This window comes from Budorcas taxicolor, chromosome 8 (assembly GCF_023091745.1).
Source record: "Budorcas taxicolor isolate Tak-1 chromosome 8, Takin1.1, whole genome shotgun sequence".
Lineage (NCBI taxonomy): Eukaryota > Metazoa > Chordata > Mammalia > Artiodactyla > Bovidae > Budorcas > Budorcas taxicolor.
In genome coordinates, this window is record NC_068917.1 from 83,254,194 (window position 1) to 83,274,946 (window position 20,753).

A 20,753-nucleotide genomic window follows, 5' to 3' on the forward strand; every position below is an offset into this window, starting at 1 on the left:
TCCAGTGGAGGCGTGGCCCAGTGTTGGCCTGCTGCAGGGTTGGGCATACTGAGTGTAGCAGTGCCTGCATGGGACCTTTTGAAGGAGGTACCATTATATTCATTGCCTCCACCATAGTTTGGCCCCAGGTTAAATAACAGGGAGGGAACACAGCTCCACCAATCAACAGAAAATAGGATTAAAGATTTACTAAGCACAGCCTCGCCCATCAAAATGAGACCCACTTTCTCCCTCAGTCAGTCTCTCCCATCAGGAAGCTTCCATAAGCCTCTTATCCTTCTCCATCAGAGGGCAGACAGACTGAAAACCAAAATCACTGAAAACTAACCAATCTGATCACATGGACCACAGCCTTGTCTAACTCAATGAAACTAAGCCATGCCGAGTGGGGCCACCCAAGGCAGGTGGGTCATGGTGGAGAGGTTTGACAGAATGTGGTCCACTGGAGAAGGGAATGGCAAACCACTTCAGTATTCTTGCCTTGAGAACCCCATAAACAGTATGAAAAGGTGAAAAGATAGGACACTGAAAGGTGAACTCCCCAGGTCAGTAGGTGCCCAATATGCTACTGGAGATCAGTGGAGAAATAACTCCAAAAAAATTTAAAAGATGGAGCCAAAGAAAAACAACACCCAGCTGTGGTTGTGACTGGTGATGGAAGTAAAGTCCAATGCTGTAAAGAGTAATATTGCATAGGAACCTGGAATGTTAGGTCCATGAATCAAGGCAAATTGGAAATCTTCAAAAAGGAGCTGGCAAGAGTAAATGTCAACATTTTAGGAAACAGTGAACTAAAATGGACTGCAATGGGTGGATTTAACTCAGATGACCATTATATCTACTACTGTGGGAAAGAATCCCTTAGAAGAAATGGAGTAGCCATCATACTCAACAGAAGAGTCCAAAATGCAGTATTTGGATGCAATCTCAAAAATGACAGAATGATCTCTGTTCGTTTCCAAGGCAAACCATTCAAAATCACAGTAATCCAAGTCTATGCCCCGACCAGTAACACTGAAGAAGCTGAAGTTGAACAGTTCTATGATGACCTACAAGACCATCTAGAACTAACACCCAAAAAAGATGTCCGTTTCATTATAGGGTGCTGGAATGGAAAAGTAGGAAGCCAAGAAACACCTGGAACAATAGGCAAATTTGGTTTTGGAGTACAAAATGAAGCAGGGCAAAGGCTAACAGAGTTTTGCCAAGAGAACACTCTGGTCATAGCAAACACCTTCTTGCAACAACACAAGAGAAGACTCTACACATGGACGTCACCAGATGGTCAATACCGAAATCAGATTGATTATATTCTTTGCAGCCAAAGACGAAGAAGCTCTATGCAGTCAGCAAAAACAAGACCAGGAGCTGAATGTGGCTCCGATGATGAAGTCCTTGTTGCCAAATTCAGACTTAAATTGAAAAAAGTAGGGAGAACCACTAGACCATTCAGGTAAGACCTAAATCAAACCCCTTACAATTATACAGTCGAAGTGACAAATAGATTCAAAGAATTAGATCTGATAGACAGACTACTGGAAGAACTATGGATGGAGGTTCGTGACATTGTACAGGAGATAGGCATCAAGCCCATTCTCCAGAAAAAGAAATGAAAAAAAGGCAAAATGGTTGTCTGAGGAGGCCTAAAAAATAGCTGAGAAAAGAGGAGAAGCAAAAGGCAAAGGAGAAAAGGAAAGATATACCCATTTGAATGCAGAGTTCCAGAGAATATCAAGGAGAGATAAGAAAGCCTTCCTCAGTGATCAATGCAAAGAAATAGAGGAAAACAACAGAATGGGAAAGACTAGAGATCTCTTCAAGAAAACAAGAGATACCAAGGGAATACTTCATACCAAGATGGGCACAGTAAAGGACAGAAATGTTATGGACCTAACAGAAGCAGAAGATATTGAGAAGACATGGCAAGAGTACGCTGAAGAATTATACAAAAGAGATCTTCATGACTGAGATAATCACGATGGTGTGATCACTCATCTAGAGCCAGACATCCTGGAATGTGAAGTCTAGTGGGCTTTAGGAAGCATCACTATGAACAAACCTAGTGGAGGTGATGAAATTCCAGCTGAGCTATTTCAAATCCTAAAAGATGATGCTGTGAAAGTGCTGCACTAAATATGCCAGCAAATTTGGAAAACTCAGCAGTGGCCACAGGACTGGAAAAGGTCAGTTTTCATTCCAATCCCAAAGAAAGCCTATGCCAAAGAATGTTCAAACTACTGCACAATTTTACTCACTTCACTCGCTAGCAAGGTAATGCTCAAAATTCTGCAAGCCAGGCTTCAACAGTATGTGAACCATGAACTTCAAGATGTTCAAGATGGATTTAGAAAAGGCAGAGGAACCAGAGATCAAATTGCCAACATCCGCTGGATCATGGAAAAAGGAAGAGAGTTCCAGAAACATATCTATTTCTTCTTTATTGACTATGCCAAAGCCTTTGACTGTGTGGATCACAATAAACTGTGGAAAATTCTGAAAGAGATAGGAATACCAGACCATCTGACCTGCCTCCTGAGAAGTCTGTTTGTAGGTCAAGAAGCAATAGTTAGAACTGCACATGGAACAATAGACTGGTTCCAAATTGGGAAAGGAGTACGTCAAGGCTGTATATTGTCATCCTGCTTTTTTAACTTATATGCCCAGTGCATCATGTGAAATGCCAGGCTGGATGAAGCACAAGCTGGAATCAAAATTACCAGAAGAAATAACAATAACCTCAAATATGCAGATGACACCACCCTTATGGCAGAAAGCCAAGAAGAACTAAAGAGCTTCCTGATGAAAGTGAAAGAGAAGAGTGGAAAAGTTGGCTTAAAACTCAACATTCAGAAAACGAAGATCATGGCATCTGGTCCCATCACTTCATGGAAAATAGATGGGATAACATTGGAAACAGTGACAGACTTTATTTTTTTGGGCTCCAAAATCACTGCAGGTGGTGATTGCAGCCATGAAATTAAAAGACACTTGCCCCTTGGAAAAAAAGATATGACCAACCTAAACAGCATATTAAAAAGCAGAGACATTACTTTGCCCACAAACGTCCATCTAGTCGAAGCTATGGTTTTTCCAGTAGTCATGTGTGGATGTGAGAGTTGGACTGTGAAGAAATCTGAGCATGGAAGAATTGATGCTTTTGAACTGTGGTGCTGGAGAAGACCTTTGAGAGTCCCTTGGGCTGCAAGGAGATCCAACCAGTCCATCCTAAAGGAAATCAGTCCTGAATATTCATTGGAAGGACTGATGCTGAAGCTGAAACTCCAATCTTTGGCCACCTGATGCAAAGAACTCACTCTTTGGAAAAGACCTTGATGCTGGGGAAAGATTGAAGGCAGGAGGAGAAGGCGATGACAGAGGATGAGATGGTTGAATGGCATCACCAATTCAATGGACATGAATTTGAGTAATGTCCAGGAGTTGATGATGGACAGGGAGGCCTGACTTGCTATAGTCCATGGGTTCACAAAGAGTCGGACATGACTGAGCAACTGAAGTGAACTGAGGGCCCAGAGTCACTGCATGGAAAACAGTCATGTGGATGACCTACCTTGTCCACATTGGAATTGATATGAGCCAGAATCAACCATCCATTTTGTTACATCTCTGAGTTTCCTACTATAGCAGTTAGCATTGGTGACCTCTCAACCGCTAAAATGCCCTCTCCACTTTTTCATCCCTACCTCCCATCACCATTAATTTTCACCTAACTTCTATTTCTCTTTGAATTTCAGTGTACATCTCCTTCTCCAGAACTTTTTTCCTTGTTACAGCAGAGCTCATATATATTTCTTTAATGAATTCATTCATCATGTTTTACTATATTGACTCCATTAAAATTCTTTATTTCTATATGGACTGTAAGCTCCAAAAAGGCAGAAGCTCAGTTTATGTTTGTTCCCACTGTATCCCCAGTGCTGACATGCAGTGTGTGACACAGTTCAGTTCAGTTCAGTCACTCAGTTGTGTCCGACTCTTTGCGACCCCATGAATCGCAGCACACCAGGCCTCCCCGTCCATCACTAACTCCCGGAGTTCACTCAGATTCACGTCCATCGAGTCCGTGATGCCATCCAGCCATCTCATCCTCTGTCATCCCCTTCTCCTCCTGCCCCCAATCCCTCCCAGCATCAGAGATTTTTCCAATGAGTCAACTCTTCACATGAGGTGGCCAAAGTACTGGAGTTTCATCCTCAGCATCATTCCTACCAAAGAACACCCAGGTCAATCTCCTTCAGAATGTCCTGCTTGGATCTCCTTGCAGTCCAAGGGACTCTCAAGAGACTTCTCCAACAGCACAGTGCAAAAGCATCAATTCTTCAGCACTCAGCCTTCTTCACAGTCCAACTCTCATATCCATGCATGACCCCAGGAAAAACTATAGCCTTGACTAGACGGACCTTAGTCGGCAAAGTAATGTCTCTGCTTTCGAATATGCTATCTAGGTTGGTCATAACTTTTCTTCCAAGAAGTAAGCGTCTTTTAATTTCATGGCTGCAGTCACCATCTGCAGTGATTTTGGAGCCCCACAAAATAAAGTCTGACACTGTTTCCACTGTTTCCCCATCTATTTCCCAGGAAGTGATGGGACTGGATATCATGATCTTCGTTTTCTGAATGTTGAGCTTTAAGCCAACTTTTTCACTCTCCTCTTTCACTTTCATCAAGAGGCTCTTTAGCTCCTCTTCACTTTCTGCCATAAGGGTGGTGTCATCTGCATATCTGAGGTTATTGATATTTCTCCCAGCAATCGTGATTTCAGCTTGTGCTTCTTCCAGCCCACCGTTTCTCATGATGTACTCTGCATACAAGTTAAATAAGCAGGGTGACAATATACAGCCTTGACATGCTCCTTTTCCTATTTGGAACCAGTCTGTTGTTCCATGTCCAGTTCTAACTGGTGCTTCCTGACCTGCATATAGATTTCTCAAGAAGCAGGTCAGGTAGTCTGGTATTCCCATCTCTTTCAGAATCTTCCAAAGTTTACTGTGACCCACATAGTCAAAGGCTTTGGTATAGTCAATAAAGAAGAAATAGATGTGTTTCTGGAACTCTCTTGCTTTTTCCATGATCCAGCAGATGTTGGCAATTTGATCTCTGGTTCCTCTACCTTTTCTAAAATCAGCTTGAACATCTGAAAATTCACGGTTCACATACTGATGAAGCCTGGCTTGGAGAATTTTGAGCATTACTTTACTAGCGTGTGAGATGAGTGCAATTGTGCCGTAGTTTGAGCATTCTTTGGCATTGCCTTTCTTTGGGATTGGAATGAAAACTGACCTTTTCCAGTCCTGTGGCCACTGCTGAGTTTTCCCAGTTTGCTGGCATATTGAGTGCAGCACTTTCATAGCATCATGTTTCAGGATTTGAAACAGCTCAACTGGAATTCCATCACCTCCACTAGCTTTGTTCATAGTGATGCTTTCTAAGGCCCACCTAACTTCACATTCCAGGATGTCTGGCTCTAGGTGAGTGATCACACCATTGTGATTATCTGGGTCGTGAAGATCTTTTCTGTGCAATTCTTCTGTGTATTCTTGCCACCTCTTCTTCATATCTTCTGCTTCTGTTAGGTTCATAACATTTCTGTCTTTTATCGAGCCCATCTTTGCATAAAATGTTCCCTTCGTGTCTCTAATTATCTTGAAGAGATCTCTAGTCTTTCCCATTCTGTTGTTTTCCTCTATTTCTTTGCATTGATCACTGAAGAAGGCTTTCTTATCTCTTCTTGCTATTCTCTGGAACTCTGCATTCAAATGGGTATATCTTTCCTTTTCTCCTTTGCTTTTTGCCTCTCTTCTTTTCACAGCTATTTGTAAGGCCTCCCCAGACAGTCATTTTGCTTTTTTGCATTTCTTTTCCATTGGGATAGTCTTGATCCCTCTCTCCTGTACAATGTCACGAACTTCTGTCCGTAGTTCATCAGGCACTCTATCTATCAGGTTTAGGCCCTTAAATCTATTTCTTACTTCCACTGTATAATCATAAGGGATTTGATTTAGGTCATACCTGAATGGTCTAGTGGTTTTCCCTACTTTCTTCAATTTGAGTCTGAATTTGGTAATAAGGAGTTCATGATCTGAGCCACAGTCAGCTTCTGGTCTTGTTTTTGTTGACTATATAGAGCTTCTCCATCTTTGGCTGCATAGAATATAATCAATCTGATTTCAGTGTTGACCATCTGGTGATGTCCATGTGTAGAGTCTTCTCTTGTGTTGTTGGAACAGAGTGTTTGCGAACAGGTGCTTAACCAATATTTTAGAGTGAATGAATGAACAGGGACTTGGTTTTCAGCTGCTGTAAATGTCAACATGATTTTTCTCATTGAGGCAATAAACTTTTATTGAATATTTGAGAGATTTAGTATGCAAATGGACAATGACCAAACAATATGTAAAAATAGAACCTTTTCCCACAATCTACAGTAACCAGCCCAAAAAACCAGCTGGTCTATAAGTCTGTAAGTCAGACTAGTAGGAAATCAGACAACTGTCTCTAGTAATCCAACCAGGATGTCAAACAATAACCCATTTAACAAATGACCCTAAATGCTGCTGTTAAGTCAATTCAGTCGTGTCCGACTCTGTGCAACCCCATAGATGGCAGCCCACCAGGGTCCCCCGTCCCTTGGATTCTCCAGGCAGAACACTGGAGTGAGTTGCCATTTCCTTCTCCAATGCATGAAAGTGAAAAGTGAAAGTGAAGTTGCTCAGTCGTGTCCGACTCTTAGCGACCCCATGGACTGCAGCCTACCAGGCTCCTCCATCCATGGGATTTTCCAGGGAAGAGTACTGGTGTGGGTTGCCATTGCCTTCTCCGTGACCCTAAATAGCCAGGACTTAATTTATAATGGACAGTATCTCTAATATTCATCCCACTTTTAACGAAGGACCAGCCCGAGGAAGATAAATATATGTAACCGGAACCAATCACATAGGATGCCCACTTCTAATCAGTCCACTCTAAAGCTTCCCTACTTCTCTGCCTGCTTTTGAAGCTCTGTCAACATGTAAATGCCAAGGGCTGTCCCTTGCTACAGCACACGCTGAATAAAGAAGAACAAGGCAAATGTGATCAGCTTCTAGTGGTTCCTGTGGAACTTGGATAGCAGCATCAGAATCACTTGGGAACTTGTTAGAAACACAAATTCTCAAGCCTTATGCGAGACCTACTGAATCAGAAACTATAGGGATGGGGACTACAGTCTATTTGAACAAGACCTCCAGGTGCCATGCAGTTTAAGAACAACATTATGATGGGATCTGAATTACTTTATGTCCCAAAGGCATTAATCCTTTACTCACAAGTGGAGCCATAAGGCTCCCTTCCCATGAGAAGGTCCTCCCAGGCAGATATCCCCCCAGTCATTGCCGCTAAGCACCAGACAAGCCCCATTTGAACAGCAGGAATGGCACCTCCCTCTTCGGGGATCCGTTCCTTTTGCATAATACAGCGATTCCCTCTGCAACAAGCCACACGCATTTCCTCTTCTTCTTTTTCTGGGCCACCTGGTATTATGATCTGTTAGAAGACAAACACACTGATTTTTGGCTGTGCCCAGTTACTAACTGTTCTTAAGAACCAGCCAAATTGTTCTTGTGACATGACTTCCTTCCTACTGACTATTACTTTATATATTCAGAGATTTCTGAGTGTTGGTCTAACATGTGGAAGTGAATGTCCTCTAAGCTGAAATCTTATTTTATAGAAGCCAGAAATATCTGAGATTGGATTCAGAATAGCAGTTTCCAATATCAACGGACTTCTTTCCCGGCTCATAATATTGGTTTCAAGTGCCTTGGAACACAGTAGATGAGAAAGATGAAGAGGAGGAATATTGCCTTCAACGTTTTAACTTACAAGTTGAAAATACCTGATTTAAAAGCTTTACTAAAAAATTATTTTTTTAGAAGCATCACAGTGGGTTTCAAACAGTTGAAACTAGGGATAGATCTAGGTGCTGACGTCTCTAAAGCTTAAACAACCTCAGGATTCCTCTTTTCTGAAAAGGTACAAAACTAGGTAGGATGTGAGGGGAAATCAGAAATTACAACAAAATACAAATTTTGGAAAACTGATGAATATCACAAGCATCATAAAACTCAGGAGGAAATAATATAAAAAGTAATAAAGTCCTGACGCATCTCAAAACTACTTTCTTCCCTACATTTTTGGCTGCAGGCTTTCTGATCACCTCTTCATACGATGAAAGTTTTGTAGCAGAAAATACAAGATCATAGATCTTTTCTCTAGCACAATTGGTCAAATTTTTTGAATTGACAGCTTAGAAAACTCTTCAGCATCACAACCATTATTGATCATGTTTTAGAATTGCTTGTCAAATTTGGGAAGATTTCTATCAACTTACCTTCACATATGAGCTTTCCAATCTGAAAAAGTTTCACAGACTGGCTCCAGGCTCCACGCCCTGTTGACAGTGCTCCTCCCCACCTCCCACATATTTAGGTCCCAGGATCCTCTGGGTCTCCTCACAGGGGAGCCGCAGAGTGGGCCATTCCTCCATGAGGACAGGAGCAATAACTGAACTATTGACACTCAGAAGACTATACCAAGTATATTCCACTAAACCCCAAGTAAATGGATCCCCAACTCAACTTTCCCTTGGATGGTTCTCAAAAATGTCTCAGCCACGATCTCCAGCTGTATGAGAGGAGATGTACCTGAGGAGAAGCTGAAGTAGAAATAGGCCAAAGTATGTGGCGCTTGCGCCTTTCACACTACGTGACATTGTGAACATGCTGCTAGGGCCAGTGCAAGCCAGGGGTCCCTAAGCTTCCTCAGAAAATCCACTTCCAACCAAGCATGAGAAATCAGGTGTGTGTCCCTGATGCGCCCTGGCAGGTGAAGGTAAGTTCTGGACCCTTAATTGACAACTGAGGAAAAGGGGAGCGCAGAGGGGACAGAAGGAAGCAGTGAAGAGAAGTTGACAAGAACACACTGGCAGCCTGAGGCCAGTGGATGGGGCAGGGGTGCCCTAACGAATAGGAGCGTGTTTTAAGAGGCAAGTGCACTCTACGGCTTCTCCAGCTAAAGTGCCATCCAGCATTCACGTGTCAACCAAGCACATTTGTCATAAATGATTAACTGCTGGAAGAACAAATCATTTGACCTCTCCAGCTGAACAAACACAGAGCTCCAGTGACTAAAACAGCCAGAGGCAGTGCTTCAGCAACACTGAACACATTTTCATAAAAGTCCTGCCATTTCATGTCACAAGAACCTGAGGGAAGCTTAGGTAATCGCATCTCTTTAGCTGAAGGAAAAGAATTCCCCCATCTTGGGGTTGTAGCTGCAGTATATGAAAGATACAGAAAATAGCTTCAGATCTCAAAAGGTGACTTTGCTGCAGCTTTGGAATTGTGACCCACAGGTCCTTAAAAGGAGAGTTGGATTTATGCAAAGATTCCGATTTCTGGGCTTTTCACAAAGAAATTGAACAAAGGTAGTAAAATAGTGCAAGGAGCCATCAGGTTATGCCACATGCAAGTTTCAGGTGTCTCTGTGGTTGTAAGTGCTCAGCTATCAAAATTTACACAAAATAGCTTTTAGCCAGAAAAGTTCTTTGGGATACAGGATGCAAATGTGCGATAACATTAATTCCAAATTTCCCTGTTCTGTGCTGCTTTCTTTCACAAGGAGATTTTCAAATAAGGAGAGAGCACCCCTATCTGCTGGACTTTTTGTTTCATTCAAATGCAGCTTAGCAGGGACTTTCACAAATAAAATGCAAATGAGAACAGAAATAATAAGTGAAGATCAGGATTCCTTGTCATTAACTCCATAAAAACCACCATTCCCCAAAAGAAAATTTAAAGAAACGTTAATACACTAAAATTAAAACACAAGTCACCACTTATTTTCTTTAATTTGACCTTGCTTAACTAAAATTAATGATCTGATCTGCCCAGAGACCATGTCTTAAAGGGCATTTTCCCCTATAAGGTGGAAGGTCAGAATTCTCTTCTGAAGCCTGTACCTGACTTATGGTTATTGAAAACCCAGTGTCCCCCTTTTAGGTTCTGGAAGCCAGCAGCTGCTGAGCAGTGAGACAGCAACCCTGGGGCATGGCTGATTTCTTTGGTGAGTCTTATAATATGTTTAAAAAAAAAATACTACAGCTTTACTTTAAATGTTACTTACCTGTGTACACACGTGGTCAGCTATAGTTTCATCTTAAGTTTAAAAAATTTTAAAGAGGCTTCCCTGGTGGCTCAGTGGTAAAATAATCTGCCTGCCAGTGCAGGAGACACTGGTTTGATCCTTGGCCTGGAAAGATCTCACATGCCATGGAATAACTAAGCCAGTGCTCCACAGCTACTGAGTCTCTGCTCTAAAGCCCAGGAACCACAGTTACTTAGTTCTAGCACAGCAGCTGAAGCCCACACACCCTAGAGCCTGTGCTCAGCATCAAGAGAAGCCACCAAAATGAGAAGCCTTCACACTGCAACTAGAGAGCAGCCCCTGCTCACCGCAACTAGAGAAAAGTGCAAGCAACAGCAAAGACCCAGCATTATAAATAAATTAATTCAATTTTTTTAAGTTGAAAGGAAAGAAATAACTTATGAATAATTATTTGAAACAAAACACATTCACAGCAACTATTTCATTTACATGCAATGCATTCTTTTAAAAATATATATCATTCAGTCAGTTCAGTCGCTCAGTCATGTCTGACTATTCACGACCCCATGAATCGCAGCACGCCAGGCCTCCCTGTCCATCACCATCTCCCGGAGTTCACTCAGACTCAAGTCCATCGAGTCGGTGATACCATCCAGCCATCTCATCTTCGGTTGTCCCCTTCTCCTCCTGCCCCCAATCCCTCCCAGCATCAGGGTCTTTTCCAATGAGTCAACTCTTCACATGAGGTGGCCAAAGTACTGGAGTTTCAGCCTCAGCATCATTCCTTCCAAAGATATCCCAGGGTTGATCCCCTTCAGAATGTCCTGGTTGGATCTCCTTGCAGTCCAAGGGACTCTCAAGAGTCTTCTCCAACAGCACAGTTCAAAAGCATCAATTCTTCAGCGCTCAGCTTTCTTCACAGTCCAACTCTCACATCCATACATGACCACTGGAAAAACCATAGCCTTGGCTAGATGGACCTTTAAGGTTTAAACATGCTCATCACAGAAAACTTGGGGGGAAAAAAAAAAACAGAAGGGGAAAAAAGTCATCAGTGTATCTAACATCCACATATAACCATGGCAATCTGGTATTTTTGTCGTTCATATTTTTTACATATAAATGTCAATATATGGACTATTCAAAATTTTATATACTGATTTTCAGTTTTCCCTGATTATACAAAAATACCTGCCTTTTGTAGTCCATCTACAAAATACAGAAAATTGTACATCCAAAATGCCACCATATAGAGAGAGTATCTTAAGGATTTTGGTGTAATTCTTTATATTATGTTTTCTTTTTAAAAAAAAATGTAAACAAGTAATTATCTTCACATTCTAGTTTTTTTTTTCTTTTTCAGAATACTTAGGATACTATAGGATGCTATAGAAAGATAGAGAAATCTAACAAAACAATATGTAATAGGGTAAAGTGTTGTCATTTAGAAAATATTGAGAAAGTATGGAGAGGTAAGCCCAAAAATCAAAAGTAACACAAGTTCTAGAAAGAAGGAAAGCTTTTACATACTGTAAGAAAGAATATCCTAATAAATCTTTAGAGGTTGATCATTCTCTCCCCACCCTGGTTCGTACCCCATCCTTCTGAACACAACCTAAAGTTGAGAATGGCTAATATTGGGTGCAACATCAAATGCTAAGCAGTTTTCTATCATAGGTCAGCTTTCCCATGGAAAATAGGAAAAACGAGATTACTTAAATAATATATTTGCATATCATTTATTTTTTATTGAAATATAGTTGATATATAACATATTAGCTTTTGCTGTACAAAAACTATGATTTGACATTTGTGTGTATTGCAAAATGATCTTATTGTCTAGCTATTGTCTGTTGTAGTTGTTCAGTAGCCAAGCTGTGTTTGACTCTTTGTGACTCCATGGACTACAGCATGCCAGGCTTCCCTGTCTTTCACTATCTCCTGGAGTTTACTCAGATTCATGTCTACTGAGTTGGTGATGCCATCCAACTATATCATACTCTGTCACCACCTTCTCCTGCCCACAGTCTTTCTCAGCATCAGGGTCTTGTCCAATGAATATTCTCATGAGGTGGCCAAAGTACTGGAGCTTCAGCTTCAGCATCAGTCCTTCCAATGAATATTCAGGACTGATTTCCTTTAGGAAATGACTAGTTTGATCTTCTTGCAGTCCAAAGGACTCTCAAGACTCTTCTCCAATACCACAATTTGAAAGCATCAATTCTTCAGCACTCAGCTTTCTCTATGGTCCAACTCTCACATCTGTACATGACTATTGGAAAAACCATAGCTTTGACTAGATGACTTTTGCCAACAAAGGAATGTCTCTGCTTTTTAATATGCTGTCTAGGTTTGTCATAACTTACCTTCCAAGGAGCAAGTGTCTTGTTCTTTCATGGCTGCAGTCATGGTCCACATGGATTTTGGAGCCCGAGAAAATAAAATCTGTCACTGTTTCCACTTTTTCCCCTTCTATTTGCCATGAAGTGATGGAACCAGGTGCTATGATCTTAGTTTTTTATTGTTTTCCCTCTCCTCTTTCACCCTCATCAAGAGGCTCTTTAGTTCTTCACTTTCTGCCATTAGAGTTATTATCTAGATTTATTTTATTGTCTAATTAACATTTATCACTATATATAGTTACAAAACTTTTTTTCTTATAATGAGAACTTTTAATATATACTCTCTTCAGCTCAGTTCAGTTCAGTCGCTCAGTCATATCCGACTCTTTGCAATCCCATGAATCACAGCACGGCAGGCCTCCCTGTCCATCACCAACTCCCGGAGTTCACTCAGACTCACGTCCACCGAGTCAGTGATGCCATCCAGCCATCTCATCCTCAGTCGTCCCCTTCTCCTCCTGCCCCCAATCCCTCCCAGCATCAGAGTCTTTTCCAATGAGTCAACTCTTCGCATGAGGTGGCCAAAGTACTGGAGTTTCAGCTCTAGTGTCATTCCTTCCAAAGAAATCCCAGGGCTGATCTCCTTCAGAATGGAGTGGTTGGATCTCCTTGCAGTCGAAGGGACTCTCAAGAGACTTCTCCAACACCACAGTTCAAAAGCATCAATTCTTCGGTGCTCAGCTTTCTTCACAGTCCAACTCTCACATCCATACATGACTATGGAAAAACCATAGCCTTGACTAGACGGAACTTAGTTGGCAAAGTAATGTCTCTGCTTTTGAATGTGCTATCTAGATTGGTCATAACTTTTCTTCCAAGGAATAAGCGTCTTTTAATTTCATGGTTGCAGTCACCATCTGCAGTGATTTTAGAGCCCAAAAAAATAAAGTCTGACACTGTTTCCACTAGCAACTTTTAAATATGCAATGAAGTATTATTAACTATAGTCACCCTGCTGTAGATTACATCCCCATGACTTGTTCAATTTATAGCTGGAAGTTTGTACCTTTCTACCTTCTTCACTCATTTTTGTCCACCCCTAATCCCCACCTCTGGCAACCAGCAATCTATTCTCTGTATTTATGAGCTATGGCGGCTTTGTAATTTTAAGATTCCATGTATGACCAAGATCATATAGTATTTGTCTTTCTCTGTATGATTTATTCAGAGAAGGCAATGGCAACTCACTCAAGTACTCTTGCCTGGAAAATCCCATCGATGGAGGAGCCTGGTGGGCTGCAGTCCATGGGGTCACTAGGAGTGAGACACGACTGAGCGACTTCACTTTCATTTTTCACTTTCATGCATTGGAGGAGGAAATGGCAACCCACTCCAGTATTCTTGCCTGGAGAATCCCAGGGAGGGGGGAGCCTGGTGGGCTGCCGTCTATGGGGTCACAAAGAGTCAGACACGACTGAAGCAACTTAGCAGCAGCAGCATGATTTATTTCACTTAGCATAATGCCCTCAAAGTCATCCATGTCATCACAAATGGCAAGATTTCATTCTTTTTTATGAATGAGTAGTACTCCATTGTGTATACATTATAACATATTCTTTATGCATTCATTTATCAATGGACACTTCAGCTGCTTCGGTATCTTGGCCTATGTAAATAACACTGCAATCATGTAGGGGTGCTTATATCTTATCTTTTCAAGTCAGTGTTTTTATTTTCTTCAAATAAATACCCAAAAGTAAAATTGTTGGATCATATTGTAGTTAAAATTTTTAATTTTTTGAAACTTCATACTGTTTTCCATAGCGGCTGTACCAGTTTATGTTCCAGCCAATAGAGTATAAGTGTTCCCTTTTCTCCACATCCTCACCAACACTTGTAATTTCTTGCCTTTTTTTTTTTTTTTTTTTTTTGTAACAGGCTTTCTAACAGGTGTGAGGTGACATCTCATTGTGGTCTTGATTTGTATTTCCTTAATGATTAGTGATGTTGATCATTTATTCATGTACCTGGTGGCCATCTGTATGTACCTGTGTGTCTTCTTTGGGAAAATCTCTACTCAGATCTTCCAACGATTTTAAAATCAAATTATGTGGTTTTTGATCTCTAGTGAATTCACTTCCCAGGTGCTGCTAATGGTAAAGAAACTGCGTGCCAATGCAGGAGACCCGAGTTCAATCGCTGGGTCAGGCAGATCCCCTGGAGAGGTAATGGAGTAGGAACCTGCTCCAGTATTTTTGTTTGGAAAATTCCATGAAAAGAGGAGCCTGACAGACTACAGCCCATGGAGTCCCAAAGAGTTGAACACAACTGAGTACACACACACACACACACACACACACACACACACACACACAGAATTCACTATATAGTACAACTATCTCCACAAATTTCAGAACATTTTCACATAGTACAGTTCAGCTCAGTTCAGTCACTCAGTCGTGTCCGACTCTTTGCGACTCCATGAATGGCAGCACTCCAGGCTTCCCTCTCCATTACCAACTCCTGGAGTTCACTCAGATTCACATCCATCAAGTTGGTGATGCCATCCAGCCATCTCATCCTCTGTTGTCCCCTTCTCCTCCTGCCCCCAACCCTCCCAGCATCAGAGTCTTTTCCAATGAGTCAACTCTTCGCATGAGGTGGCCGAAGTACTGGAGTTCAGCTTTAGCATCATTCCTCCCAAAGAGATCCCAGGGCTGATCTCCTTCAGAATGGACTGGTTGGATCTCCTTGCAGTCCAAGGGACTCTCAAGAGTCTTTTCCAACACCACAGTTCAAAAGCATCAATTGTTTGGCACTCAGCCTTCTTCACAGTCCAATTCTCACATCCATACATGACTACTGGAAAAACCATAGCGTTGACTAGACGGACCTTTGTTGGCAAAGTAATGTCTCTGCTTTTGAATACGCTATCTAGGTTAGTCATAACTTTTCTTCCAAGGAGTAAGCGTCTTTTAATTTCATGGCTGCAATCACCATCTGCAGTGATTTTCAGTTCAGTTCAGTTCAGGCGCTCAGTCGTGTCCAACTCTTTGCAACCCCATGAATCGCAGCACGCCAGGCCTCCCTGTCCATTACCAACTCCCGGAGTTCACTCAGACTCACGTCCACCGAGTCAGTGATGCCATCCAGCCATCTCATACTCTGTCAGCCCCTTCTCCTCCTGCCCCCAATCCATCCCAGCATCAAAGTCTTTTCCAGTGAGTCAACTCTTCGCATGAGGTGGCCAAAGTACTGGAGTTTCAGCTCTAGCATCATTCTTTCCAAAGAAATCCCAGGGCTGATCTCCTTCAGAATGGAGTGGTTGGATCTCCTTGCAGTCCAAGGGACTCTCAAGAGTCTTCTCCAACACCACAGTTCAAAAGCATCACTCCTTCAGTGCTCAGCCACTGGAAAAACCATAGCCTTGACTAGATGGACCTTAGTCAGCAAAGTAATGTCTCTGCTTTTGAATATGCTATCTGGGTTGGTCATATCTTTTCTTCCAAGGAGTAAGCGTCTTTTAATTTCTTGGTCACCATCTGCAGTGATTTTGGAGCCCCCAAAAATAAAGTCTGACACTGTTTCCACTGTTTCCCCATCTATTTCCCATGAAGTGATGGGACCAAATGCCATGATCTTCGTTTTCTGAATGTTGAGCTTTAAGTCAACTTTTTCACTCTCCTCTTTCACTTTCATCAAGAGGCTTTTAGTTCCTCTTCAATTTCTGCCATAAGGGTGGTGTCATCTGCATATCTGAGATGATTGATATTTCTCCCAGCAATCATGATTCCAGCTTGTGTTTCTTCCAGTCCAGCGTTTCTCATGATGTACTCTGCATAGTAGTTAAATAAGCAGGGTGACAATATACAGCCTTGACGTACTCCTTTTCCTATTTGGAACCAGTCTGTTGTTCCATGTCCAGTTCTAACTGTTGCTTCCTGACCTGCAGACAGATTTCTCAAGAGGCAGGTCAGGTGGTCTGGTATTCCCATCTCTTTCCGAATTTTCCACAGTTTATTGTGATCCACACAGTCAAAGGCTTTGGCATAGTCAATAAAGCAGAAATAGATGTTTTTTTGGAACTCTCTTGCTTTTTCCATGATCCAGCAGATGTTGGCAATTTGATCTCTGGTTCCTCTGCCTTTTCTAAAACCAGCTTGAACATCAGGAAGTTCACGGTTCACGTATTGCTGAAGCCTGGCTTGGAGAATTTTGAGCATTACTTTACTAGCATGTGAGATGAGTGCAATTGTGCGGTAGTTTGAGCATTCTTTGGCTTGCCTTTTGGAGCCCCAAAATAAAGTCTGACACTGTTTCCACTGTTTCCCCATCTATTTCCCATGAAGTGATGGGACCAGATGCCATGATCATCGTTTTCTGAATGTTGAGCTTTAAGCCATCTTTTTCACTCTCTCCGCCCCTAAAACCCAAACCCATTAGCAATTTATCCCTATAAGTGCCTTCCCCAAGCCCTGGCAATATTACATAGTTTTTGAAAGCTGGTTATTAAGCATTTACAACACACACTGTTAGGAACTCATCTGTTTCTATAATAACTGTTACTTTTCTCTTTCTCCTCATTTAACATTTTGAGTCTCCAAATATCTTGAGGCCTCCAAAACCTGAAGGTCTAGATCACAAAGGTTTGAAAGTGAAAGTGAAGTCGCTCAGTCGTGTCCCACTCTTTGTGATCCCATGGACTATAGCCTATCAGGCTACTCCGTCCATGGGATTTTCCAGGCGAGAGTGCTGGAGTGGATTGCCATTTTCTTCTCCAGGGGGTCTTCCCGACCCAGGAATCGAACCTGGGTCTTCTACATTGCAGGCAGACGCTTTACCGTCTGAGCCACCAGGGAAGCCCCCACAAACGTTTACATATCTTAAAAAAGAAGTTATTTTAGTGCTTAATTCAATTTATCCATCACAGGATGAGATGAAAAATAGTCATATATAGACAGAAGATCAGGAACTAATAAATCTTTTAAAGGGCTAGATCACTTTCTGCCAGATTAGTGTATAGGATTCACTTCTGCTTGAGACAATGGGCTGTTATGTAATTTTAGAATGGATAATGCATTTCCTAGAACCCACAAGAGGCCTTTGCTTCTCTTATTACTGAGCACACATGAAGAGTCCACAGATTTTGTGCAATGGGGAGAAAAAGACAAGGAAAAAGGATTGGTGGTTTGCTCTTTTGATCACTAACGCAACTCCATCAAGAAAGATGAAACATAGTGCCCAAGAATTTCCTTAAACAGCTAGGATATACCTTATTTTTATGGCTATCTTATTTCAATGTAATTCACAATTGAACCTGTGACTGTCTAGTGTCTTATATTTTCCTGAAGAAAACTTTTCCTTCGTTTTTTGGCTCATCTAACATAGACTCACATTGTAAATTTCTCATAACAGATGTCCTTAGTAAGTCAATTAAAGGGTCTAAAAAATGTGGAGTTTACCCTCTGTGTCCAACAGAACCAGTTTATCTGTTCAGTTCAATCGCTCAGTCATGTCTGACTCTTTGTGACCCCATAAACTGCAGCACACCAGGCCCCCCTGTCCATCACCAACTCCCAGATTTAACTCAGACTCACGTCCATCGACTAGGTGATGGCATCCAGCCATTTCATCCAATGTCATCTCCTTCTCCTCCTGCCCTCAATCCCTCCCAGCATCAAGGTCTTTTCCAATAGTCAACTCTTCGCATGAGGTGGCCAAAGTATTGGAGTTTCAGTTCTAGCATCATTCCTTTGAAAGAACACCCAGGACTGATCTCCATTACAGTGGACTGGTTGGATCTCCTTGCAGTCCAAGGGACTCTCAAGAGTCTTTTCCAACACCACAGTTCAAAAGCATCTATTCTTCAGTGCTCAGCCTTCTTCACAGTCCAACTCTCACATCCACACATGACTACTGGAAAAAACATAGCGTTGACTAGACGGACCTTTGTTGGCAAAGTAAAGTCTCTGCTTTTGAATATGCTATCTAGGTTGGTCATATCTTTTCTTCCAAGGAGTAACTTTCCTTTAATTTCAAGGCTGCAGTCACCATCTACAGTGATTTTGAAGCCTAAAAAAATAAAGTCGGACACTGTTTCCCCATCTATTTCCCATGAAGTGATGGGACCAGATGCCATGATCTTCGTTTTCTGAATGTTGAGCTTTAAGCCAACTTTTTCACTCTCCTCTTTCACGTTCATCAAGAGGCTTTTTAGTTCCTCTTCACTTTCTGCCATAAGGGTGGTATCATCTGCATATCTGAGATGATTGATATTTCTCCGGGCAATCTTGATTCCAGCTTGTGCTTCTTCCAGCCTAGCATTTCTCATGATGTACTCTGCATAAAAGTTAAATAAGCAGGGTGACAATATACAGCATTGATGTACTTCTTTTCCTATTTGGAAGCAGTCTGTTGTTCCATGTCCAGTTCTAACTGGTGCTTCCTGCCCTGCATATAGGCTTCTTAAGAGGCGGGTCAGGTGGTCTGGTATTCCCATCTCTTTCAGAATCTTCCACAGTTTATTGTGACCCACACAGTCAAAGGCTTTGGCATAGTCAGTAAAGCAGACATAGATGTTTTTCTGGAACTCTCTTGCTTTTTTGATGATCCAGCTGATGATGTTGGCAATTTGATCTCTGGTTCCTCTGCCTTTTCTAAAACCAGCTTGAAAATCCGGAACTCCATAGTTCACGTATTGCTGAAGCTTGGCTTGGAGAATTTTGAGCATTACTTTACTAGCGTGTGAGATGAGTGCAATTGTGTGGTAGTTTGAGCATTCCTTGGCATTGCCTTTCTTTGGGATTGGAATGAAAACTGACCTTTTCCAGTCCTGGGGCCATTGCTGAGCTTTCCAAATTTGCTGGCATATTGAGTGTAGCATTTTCACAGTATCATCTTTCAGGATTTGAAATAGCTCAACTGGAATTCCATCACCTCCACTAGCTTTGTTCATAGTGATGCTTTCTAAGGCCCACTTGACTTCACATTCCAGGATGTCTGGCTCCAGGAGAGTGATCACACCATTGTGATTATCTTGGTCGTGAAGCTCTTTTTTGTACAGTTCTTCTGTGTATTCTTGCCACCTCTTCTTAATATCTTCTGCTTCTGTTAGGTCCAGACCATTTCTGTCCTTTATCAAGCCCATCCTTGCATGAAATGTTCCCTTGGTATCTCTAATTTTCTTGAAGAGCTCTCTAGTCTTTCCCATTCTGTTCTTTTCCTCTATTTCTTTGCATTGATTGCTGAAGAAAGCTTTCTTATCTCTTCTTGCTATTCTTTGGAAATCTGCATTCAGATTCTTATATCTTTCCTTTTCTCCTTTGCTTTTGCCTCTCTTCTTTTCACAGCTATTTGTAAGCCCTCCCCAGACAGCCATTTTGCTTTTTTGCATTTCTTTCCCAGGGGGATGATCTTGGTCCCTGTCTCCTATACAATGTCATGAACCTACATCCATAGTTCATCAGGCACTCTATCTATCAAATCTAGTCCCTTAAATCTATTTCTCACTTCCATTGTATAATCATAAGAGATTTGATTTAGGTCATACCTGAATGGTCTAGTGGTTTTCCCTACTTTCTTCAATTTAAGTCTGAATTTGGCAATAAGGAGTTCATGATCTGAGCCATAGTCAGCTCCCAGTCGTTTTTTCTGACTGTATTGAGCTTCTCCATCTTTGGCTGCAAAGAATATACAATCTGATTTCGGTGTTGACCATCTGGTGATTTCCATGTGTAGAGTCATCTCTTGTGTTGTTGGATGAGGGTGTTTGCTATGACCAGTGAGTTCTCTAGGCAAAATTCTATTAGCCTTTGCTCTGCCTCCTTCCGTATTTCAAGGCCAAATTTGCCTGTTACTCCAGGTGTTTCTTGACTTCCTACTTTTGCATTGCAGTCCCCTATAATGAAAAGGACATCTTTTTTGGGTGTTACTTCTAGAAGGTCTTGTAAGTCATCATAGAACTGTTCAACATCAGCTTCTTCCACATTACTGGTTGGGGCATAGACTTGGATTACTGTGATATTGAATGGTTTGCCTTGGAAACGAAGAGAGATCATTCTGTCATTTTTGAGATTGCATCCAAATACTGCATTTCGGACTCTTTTGTTGACCATGATGGCTACTCCATTTCTTCTAAGGGACTCCTGCCCACAGTAATAGATATAATGGTCATCTGAGTTATTTCACCCAGTCCAGTCCATTTTAGTTCACTGATTCCTAGAATGTCGACATTCACTCTTGCCATGTCCT